Source organism: Protopterus annectens, chromosome 8.part1 (genome assembly GCF_019279795.1).
Source record: "Protopterus annectens isolate FY-2018-M chromosome 8.part1, PAN1.0, whole genome shotgun sequence".
Lineage (NCBI taxonomy): Eukaryota > Metazoa > Chordata > Ceratodontiformes > Protopteridae > Protopterus > Protopterus annectens.
In genome coordinates this window covers 285,995,681-286,006,389 of record NC_056742.1, presented here as the reverse complement: position 1 = coordinate 286,006,389, position 10,709 = coordinate 285,995,681, and positions in this window count along the sequence as shown.

Below are 10,709 nucleotides of genomic sequence, written 5' to 3'. Positions count from 1 at the left end.
TAACATGGATATTTGGCACTGTATTCCCCCATTATTGGCTTTGTCCAGGTATTTTGTGCTAAGTTTGAGAGCTATCTATGGTGAGAACTGAATTCATTGAATGTTTGGGGGCTGTATTCCCCCATTATTGGCTTTGTTCAGGTGTTTTGTGCCAAGAGGTTGACAGCTATGGTGAGAACTGAATTCACTAAATGGTAGCTATTTAAGTTTGTCTTCCTCTCTTTCACAAAACAGCTGATTTGGCATAGTGGTATGTTTCTCTGACTGTTTTGCACAGGGTCCGCTGGGTTAAAGACGTGGCAGTGAAATCTATGGTGGTAACACAGCATTATATTCTAGCAACTTTCCAACATTGTTCAAGCAATGTTTAAAATGTGTCCCTGTTTTTTTGGGCTTTTGCCCCCCCCCAATAAATTTTGGCTTTTTCAAGACTTCTTGTGCTGCAAAGTTCAGAGATACAACTGTGTGTCGAGAAGATTTTACAAGGAGCTGAGAGCTGCAGGGGAACAAAACTTTAGTGCTGCTTATTCTGAGTCTGCTTGCATTGTTAATAGCACAAAAGGTAGTGTACTTGCTTTTGATGCAGAAGGTTGTGGGTTCTACTCCCACAGTAGATAGATGCATTGCTGATACTGTACTGTGTTGTAAAATGGGTGGATGCTGCAGTCCTTTTTGGCAAAGATACCTAGAGTAGTAACTATGAACCGGTTATCAGTTTGCCATACAATCCCTATTGCGATATTACTAGCTTATCATTTTTTTTTAATGCATGCAACATAGGCAATTTATTCCTCAAGGGCAACAGGCACTTTATTTGTAGATTAATAAACAGTGACATATAAAGTTGTTTGCTAGCAGCAACCTCTTCTTTGTTACAGATTTCTTTAATGTGGAATTATTTAGATAACTTTTACACTTCAGAGATTGTGCATATTTACTGATACTGGTGGAGTGTAGAAGGCTGAGTAGACCTTTGATGGAAATGTTCTGAATTGGGTAGTTTTGTCATTGGTGCATGCATTTTGTTTCATTGTTTACTAATGTTCAAAACAATAAATTTAAAATGCCCTCTAACAACTGTACTGTATTGTACAAGGAATACAATTTAATACAATCGGGAAGGTGCAGCATGTGTATTTTTCATGTGTCAAGGAGCCTATGATTTGAAAACAGCCAAAAAGGGGCCTATGATTTGAAAACAGCCCAATGTTAATCTTTATCTGCCACTGGCAAAATGTATTTTCTTTGAATGTGGATTTTAATGCTGTTTCAATGTATGTAAGTTTCAAGGGCAGAGAAGTTTTAATGCTAAGTATGTTTTCATTGTGAGACTGCATTGCTTTGTTTAGCAGATATCTATTGGGGTTTGTGCTGTAAAAATGCAAAATTAAACTTTCAAATGAAATCCAAATCATCGCAGAAATAAAGTAGTATGCACATTACAGTGTTTATGGTAAATGGGGCAAAATAACCAAGAAATGGGACACTGGAATGGTTGCAGGCGGGAGGCTCCAATCAACCATAATTTTGAGAGCGGAAGGGCAGCAAACTCAAACATCCCTGGTTGAACTATACCGCTCAGCTGTCCATATTTTTGCAGACTGAATAGATATTTGCTTCTTATTTTTGGTTTGTTCCTCATAAAATGTGTGGTTTTCTGGCAAATCATTTAGTAATGAAGTCACTAAATGACAGACATTGAGTTTTACATCATAACCTTCAGAAAAATGCATGCTAAAGCAAGACCTGTTATTCTATCAACTATCTTAAGTTTATACACGAGCAATTTTTAGTAGTGTTTGTATGTTCCCCCAATATATTTGACCTTGTCCAGATTTCCTGCATTAACAGGTTGAGAGGTACTTGCAAATAAAATAGATTTATAGAATTAGGCATATCCAAACCTCTCAACTGTCCCCGATTTTGGCTCAAAATGTTGCTCTTCCCCTAATAATCCATCTGCAAAATGGCAGTTTTGGAAGAAAACATGGAGGGTTTACAATTAAAAACTGTAATAATCAGTTATAGATTACTTTTATTTCAGAAATGCATGCAGATTCTTTTATTCTGTCAGCTGCTCAAGTTAGCAGTACTAATATTAAAAGTGTCCCTTCTTTGACAGGTTCCCAGCTATATTGTGTGGCTATTTTATATTTTTGCATCATATTTTTGGTCCATTTTTCATAAAATTGTGGGGTTTTTTGGCAAATTAGTGGCAAATCATTAAAGATCGAAGTTAGAAAATAATGAAAGACATTTGAGTTTCAGATTTCGTACCTTTCAGAAAATTCATACTAATGCAAGACCCACTATTCTATTATCTTTTTAAGTTTATAAGAGCAATATTTAAAAATCGTCCTTATTTTTGGGCCTTTGTCCCACTTCTATGTATGGCTTTGTCCAGATTTCTTGCTCTGAGGTTGAGAGGTATGACAAATGTGTCAGGGCCATTGCAGACAGCCAGAGACATTTCAAATTGTGACAAACTTGTTGCCCCCCACTCCCCCATGTAGTGACTCTGGATGTATCCAAGCAAGGCAAGGAGCAGTTATGCAGTGTAAATGTGCAGACAATTTCCCCCCATCCAAGGTAAACACAAGTACTACAGTGGCTTTTCATCTGTCATTGATTTTGCAGAATGTTCTGGTTTCTGTCATTTTTATACTGTTGATATATGCTTATTATTATCCAGAAAGTGCCTTTTGCTCTGTGTTTAAGTAGCAGTGCTTTAATGACCATCAGGTCTGATATTGTAAGATGCAAGTAAGTTTTAATAAGCAGAATCCATGGTGATGGTGCTGCGGTAGCGTTGTCGCCTCACAGCAAGACATTGTCACGTTCGATTCTCAGCTAGAGCATCTTCTGTGGAGACATGCGTGAATGGGCATACCTTCGTTGAAGGTTGTGTGTTAGGGCCGGCAACTCAGCATGTAAAAATCAACTGCCAATCATTAGCGGACCGGAGTTCCACTGTGGCGACCCCTAACTAGGAAAAGCCGAAAGAGACACACACACAATTGCCAACATCGAAAGCCTTTCTGTTGTTACCATGCAGAGAATACTTACATAACTAGATAATGTAGAAGCCTTGGGTATTGAAATGCATATGACAGTATTTGTAATAAAGGCGAGTATTAGATTATGTTAAGCTCATTACAGGCTTTACCTGCAAACTAAACAGAATGCCAATTTATCATGCATGGTCCATATGTTGAGCTTGTTTCTTGTTTGCTTTTCATTTTTTACTTTGATCATGTTTTCCCCATGAAACAAGTAGATAGTTGTCAGGCAGCAGGTCTTTTTTGGATAAAAAACATTTTTACAAGTAAGGGTATCACAGAGATTGCTACTTTCAGCATGTTACTTGGTATTTTAATAAAGCTGAATATAAATTATAATTAGAACTGGAGTGCAAGGAGAAGTGATTTGAGTTAAGTGCTGCTTGTTTTTCTTATACTTGATTTTGACTGGCATTCCAGTAATGTATTTAAAAAGTAATTTATTTTTTCATGCCTCACATCCTTTTTGTTTCCATCTAGATATTAAGTAAGCTGTCATGCAGCCAATGGATTGAAATATTTTTTTTCTTCTACACTTCATTTTGTCTTGATTGGACTCCCATAATGATGGTTTGGCACCCAGAGCAGCGTATTTAATTAAAGTTTTTGTGGTTTTGAGCATAGCTCCTCCCCTTTCTAGTTGGTCACACCCATTTCCATTGACCCCCACCCATTCACCTGTCTCATGCAGCCCCCCTTTGATTTGAAGTCACCAGCCACCACTGTTAGTCTGTACATTGTCAGAAGGCAAGTTATTGGTGTATGTTTTTTAGAATGACTTGTAGGTTCACCTTAATCATTTTTCCTGCTGTTAACAGGGTTGTTGTCTGTTCAGCATGCACATACACACAGTTCTTTGTTAGGACTAAATCTTTGCATAAAGATGTTAATACTTTTGATCAGAAGTTAGGTATTGCATCTGTGCCTTGGGGTTTACTATTTAGAAGCTTTTCTTAATTTTGTTTCCATATCTCAGAGTTACTTCACCACATTTCACATCCTGTATATTTGAATTCCTTATGGTTTCTTTTAATTTTTTTTATCTATTCAGCATCTTTGTTATGTTCTACAGGGTCTTCATCATAAATATTCTCCAAAATGTATCCATTTCTTTTTTTTGTTACAGTGTTTCTATTCATTCTGCTTTGTTTCCCATTTTCTATACATTTTTTTTTTGGGGGGGGGGTCATATGTTGTTTTTTAACTCATCATACCTTTTGCTTCTGCTTCATTTGTTTTAAATCCTGCTAAGCTAGCAAAATATTTCAATTTAGCAAATACAATCTTTATATCACATTCAGAGCGGGCAGCATAATATCATATCATATCTGCAAAAGAACAATGTTTTCCCTTAGCATTTCTCTACTTAAATCCTATTATATTTGAGTGTCTCTGGCTAGTAGTTTTGAATATAAAACACGAATGATGAGAATGGAAATCCCTGGGTATTTCATGTCATACGATTTAGACAGCTCAACACCGCACATCACCTTAGGTGAGGTCTCCTCTAAATTATAAATAGCAGTGTTATTCATTTTACAAGAAATCAAATTCAAGAGATCTCTGTATACATTCTTAACTTTCCTATCAAAAGGATTTGCTCTCTTACCCAGTAAACTCTAATATTGTTATTATTGGCCATTATATCCTTCTGTATTACAGGGTTTACATTAATACTGCCAAAGATTTGCACAATGTATATAAAAACATAGATCGAGATCTAATACTCTTAACAGGACCTCTGACATTCGTTTGCCAAATTTAGAATCATGATTCAGAAATGGGTCTGTATGAATTTGGATGAGGAGAATCTCTCCTCTCCTTCAATACAACTACCACCATTTTTTTTTCAAAGGCAAGGGTACATTCCTATCCAACAAAATATTATTAAAATGATCTACACAGACTTTCATAGCTTTATACTAGGTTAACGACTTGTGGAGCCATTTCAGTGGAAGCCATGCATCCCAAATTGCTGATAAGTTTTGCGATCCTTGGTAGTGTAAGCAGGGGCTTGGAAGCATTCACAAGTGGGGGACTGAGAGAGAAACTATTTACAGGCTGCCTGTTTCATTAGAGACATAGGTACCAAACCAGGGTGAATAAACATCTCCAGTTCCTTTTCTTTCCACATTTCTAATTCCTGAAATGCAATAATTTCCAGGGGTTTCCACATAATTTGATTTCTTATTTCTTCACTTTCAGTTTCTTGTATTTTTAGTGCTAATTTGTTGTATTTTTGATGTTAATGCCTCCCCCTTTTCTGCTTAATTGAAAAAGTTAACGGTTTCAAATATTTTCTCATTTCTTGAATTTTACTCTCTAACCTCTACATCCTGTCTATATAAAGTTGTGTAATCATTTACCATTACATTCAGAAATGTTCCTGATTCTGCATATATCCTACCATTCTCATAGTTCCCGATTTTAATCATCAGCCTTTCATCATTTTGTTGTCCCAAACACTGACTCAGCAATTCACTTGCTTTAGGTTTACTGTGAAGAAAAATAACGGTTTTAAAAGCACTGTTCTATTGTCATTCAATTTTCTAGACATTTTGCATGGAATTCCTAGTTTCTTTCATTTGCTGTTTAACATGTGCTATGTTCAACTTACTCTTTTCTGATTCACTTAATCCCTTATTCTTTGTAAGCACTCTATTGTGGATAATACTCCATGTATTGTTTTTCACTCTAACCACATTTCTAATCTTTAATTTACAATCCTAGTCATTAGCTAGCCCTTTACTACTTGCATTTAAATCAAGCAATATTTTACTTACAGTCTGCTCTACCCAATCAGAATAATTTTTAGAAGTACTAGACAATGTCAGCATTTGTCACAACAGGCTTTCAGTGCCCTACAAAGCTTAATTTGTTTAGGTGCATGGTCTATCACTACCACCAGATATGTTACCATCTTTTTCAACATGCTATTGTATTCTTTCAATATATAGCATCTTTCTAAGTGCATATTTTCCAAATCATTCATTCTGTCTTATTTTCTTTACATAAAGAAGTTAAAATGCCTGTATACATTTCTCTAAATATCTGCCCACAACTGACATTCACTGGTAGTTTGGTTCACCAGCAAGCATTACAATCTTTTTGTATCATTATACACCTTTAACGAAATGCTACAGCTTATTCCATAACATTTTTTTTCTTGTCTGGATGATTTTATGGGAATGTATATTGTAGCCAGTGTAAATTGTATGCCCTGCCAATGACCTTTCACCACTATAGTGCTAGAGAGCACTTGTTATAAAACACTAACTTATATGCTTCACTTGCCTGCAACTAGCAGTATAAATTTAATTTTCAGAATTAGGCATTGTGGTCTCAAGTCAAATGAAATTCAGCATTTTGAGTTTTCAGTCTTATGAAGTAGATCCCTGTTGACATATAATGAACCTCACACATAGAGGCATCCGCCTAAAATGTGAAGATGTGTTGCTTTCTTTACTTTTTGTGGTCTTACTCTGCATGTGTAGTGACTGAATGTATTGGTCCGATTTTACTCTGCTCCACATATAAACATGAGTAAATGTATTTTTTAATCATTGCCTCCCCATAGGTAAAGACTTTTATTTTATTTTTATTTACTTTTTTGTCCTATGCACGATTATGTAAAAATGTTGCCAGCTTTTTAACTTCTACAAGTGCCTTCACTGTGTGTTCCACTGGTGGGGGGGTGGTTACAACATGCAGAACATGGATTGTGCAGGTCACATCTTGACAGGGTCATACACAGTTCCATAATGGAGTTGGAGATACTCCATGACAACATGAATGACTGCTGTCATGAGAGGTGACATTGAATTGCTCTGGTGGTGTGAACTACTTGAGATTGCCTTTGACAGTGATTAGCTTGTACTGTACTACCTGCACCTGCCTTTGACAGTGGTTAGCTTGTACTGTACTACCTGCACCTGCCTTTGACAGTGGTTAGCTTGTACTGTACTACCTGCACCTGCCTTTGACAGTGATTAGCTTGTACTGTACTACCTGCACCTGCCTTTGACAGTGGTTAGCTTGTACTGTACTACCTGCACCTGCATTCATAAGTTCATCCATGTTATGTGGAAGTCTGTCAATGTCCAACATAATGGCTCATGAAACAGGAAAGTTTCCACATGAATGGATGCTGGAGCTAACAGAGCCACTTGTGGTTAATTTCCAACATTGTCTTCATGCAGCTCAGCTGTGACAGGCGTACATGTGTTATAAGTTCTCACAAGAGTGCAGAGGATGAGGTTGTTATAGTATGAATAACCACATGCCAAAGTAGAATAACTGTGAACTTGTTCCTGGCCCCCACCATGTCCATATATCGGTAAACATGTTCATGCCCCACCATGTCCATATATGGGTAAATGTGTTCATGCCCCATGTCCATATATGGGTAAATGTGTTCATGCCCCATGTCCATATATCGGTAAACGTGTTCATGCCCCACCATGTCCATATATCGGTAAACATGTTCATGCCCCACCATGTCCATATATCGGTAAACGTGTTCATGCCCCACCATGTCCATATATCGGTAAATGTGTTCATGCCCCACCATGTCCATATATCAGTAAACGTGTTCATGCCCCACCATGTCCACATATCGGTAAACGTGTTCATGCCCCACCATGTCCACATATCGGTAAACGTGTTCATGCCCCACCATGACCACATATCGGTAAACGTGTTCATGCCCCACCATGTCCACATATCGGTAAACGTGTTCATGCCCCACCATGTCCACATATCGGTAAACGTGTTCATGCCCCACCATGTCCACATATCGGTAAACGTGTTCATGCCCCACCATGTCCATATATCGGTAAACATGTTCATGCCCCATCATGTCCATATATCGGTAAACGTGTTCATGCACCACCATGTCCATATATCGGTAAATGTGTTCATGCCACACCATGTCCATATATCGGTAAACGTGTTCATGCCCCACCATGTCCATATATCGGTAAACATGTTCATGCCCCACCATGTCTATATATCGGTAAATATGTTCATGCCCCACCATGTCTATATATCAGTAAACATGTTCATGCCCCACCATGTCTATATATCAGTAAACATGTTCATGACCCACCATGTCCATATATCTGTAAACGTGTTCATGCCCCACCATGTCCATATATCGGTAAACATGTTCATGCCCCACCTTGTCCATATATCGGTAAACTTGTTCATGCCCCACCATGTCCATATATCGGTAAACGTGTTCATGCATACTTAACAACACTGTTTATCCTGAGTCTCTGTATTAGTAAGTTGAGTCTGAACAATGTCCTACAACATTTGCTGCTGTGCACACAATGCCTAACTTCATTTAGCATCTCTAAACATCTTTGCTAAGAGAATATTACTTTTGTTCAGAATTTGGACTATTGGGATGTGAGCAGGCAGGACTCCTTTATGAAGAGATGTGTCTGAAAGAACAGTGATAACTGAATATATTACCATTTTTTCTTATTCAAAAAAATTTTCTGGAATTTTTTTTTTCTTAGCTATGTCATTTTTACTGAAAGTTCGATACATCAGCAGAGTTCAGTTAATTACTGCTTTTTGCTCAGAGTGTTCATATTAGCTTTACGGATTGGAAGAAGTGATGAAGCCTTGTCATGCAGATAAGAACAGGTATACCCTGCAGCCCAGAGAAAGACCATACATTTTCTGCAACTGGTAAAAGTAAGTAGTTAGATAACAGTTATCTTCAGTTAGTGGTAGTAGGACCAGCTAACAGATAATGTTTTTCTAATGCCATCTGTGGTAGTAGGACCAGCTAACAGATAATGTTTTTCTAATGCCATCTATCTGCTCAGACTTCTTTATTCTATAGTTTCATGGCTAATGGTCTATGTATATACAATTTTAAAAAACGTATTGCTTAATTACTTTAAAGAGTTCCATTATTCAGTTTCAAAAGCTTGTGACGGATTGTTTTTTGTTTATACAGGGATAATCACATAAACCTAGTAACATATAAAGTTTAAATCTGCCTTTTGGAACGAGGTTGTTCAGCTATAGCTTTTTAAAATGTTCAGAGAAGTAGTTTGATGGAACTCTATCTTGAAATGATATAATGATATAAAAATGAAATTATATAAAATCTGTGTGTGTCTAGACAGAGAGATATCCAACACCGCTGTACATCACTTTGGTCTGCGTTTTCATTCCTACCCACTAATTCTTTTATGAATTAGAAGAGCTTAAAGACATACTGACTGATATCAGTTTGTTCAGTGTTAATAACTATATTTTTGTTAATAACTACACTGTTATAATAGTGATCAGGATATTCTTTCAGACAGACATAGTACCATGGATTTCTTATCTTACTGTTCAAGGCAATGGTTTATTTCTTTCCTTAAATTAAATCTAGTGCTGTTGAGTAATATCATTTGCTAATCATTTTAACTGTCCACAAACAAAGTAATGCCAATTCCTCCCTTTACCTTTAACCTAGATCTTTGTGAATTGCAGAAGGGTCATATATTATGAGTTAAATGTTAATGTTAGAGTTGAAGTCATTAACAAGAGAAATGAATAAATGTTTAAATAGAAATACTGAAACCTGAACACCTTGTAGTTGAAGAGCTTAGCATGATCAGTACCACTGTTTGTGCTACTACAAGAGAAATGCATGTGGATTAGTAAGGTCAAATTCTGTTATGTAGTTTAGCCTAACAACAGATAAGTGGAAAATGGCTGATCCATTGACTACGATATAATCTTATTTGTTAGTGACTCTACATTCTAACCTGTCTGGTATGAGATCATAATAGTACATTGGATGCATAGATTGAGGAGTTGAAGTCTAGCAGTATTAATCTTAGCTAGCCTTTGTGTTATGAAAAATGGTTAAAACTGATGGTATATGACCTGTCAGCTGCCATAAGGAAAAGAGAGGACTCATTTCCATGAGAATGTAGACAAACATTTTCTTTCACAGGCAGGCTGAAAATGGTATACTGATGAAGCTCACTTTGAGGTGACAGTTAAAATTCTTCAGAAGTATCACCTCAGGATTCCCAGGACTCCTTCCCATCACTATATGACTGGATTTCCTCCAACACTCCTGCTACCACCTCTGCCATCTGACATGAATCATTAATCAAAGGCTGTCAAGTGACAAGAAAGTCTTTCTTGAACCAAATGTGTAGTCTTGGGTCTGTTACTGTGACTGGAAAGTCTACTGAACCAAATGTCAGGAACAGATGGCCTCACATCTGATGCTGTGAGTAGAAAGTCAATCATTGTCTTTTGGCCCAATGTTTCTATTACAAAAAAATGGTCAGACTCTGTGGACAAACCAGTCTCAGTGCTATATTAGTCTGTGTTTCTCTGTTTCTCTATTAATAATAGAATTCCACTAAACATATTTCCATATTAAAAGAATATGCTTTCTAGTTGCCTGTATATAGAAAGTTAAATGGCTTGAGAGTTCTGACATCTAACTTAATACTGAAATGTTGTACTATTACTACATGGAAAGGATTATTAAACTGAAGTGTTTAAATGGGTTGAGAGATACTAAAGATTTAACTGAATTATCACCCATGTATTATGTCTACCATGTCTTTATTTCCTTCTCTCATGAGAAATAACTACATCTACTCAAACTGCGTGATG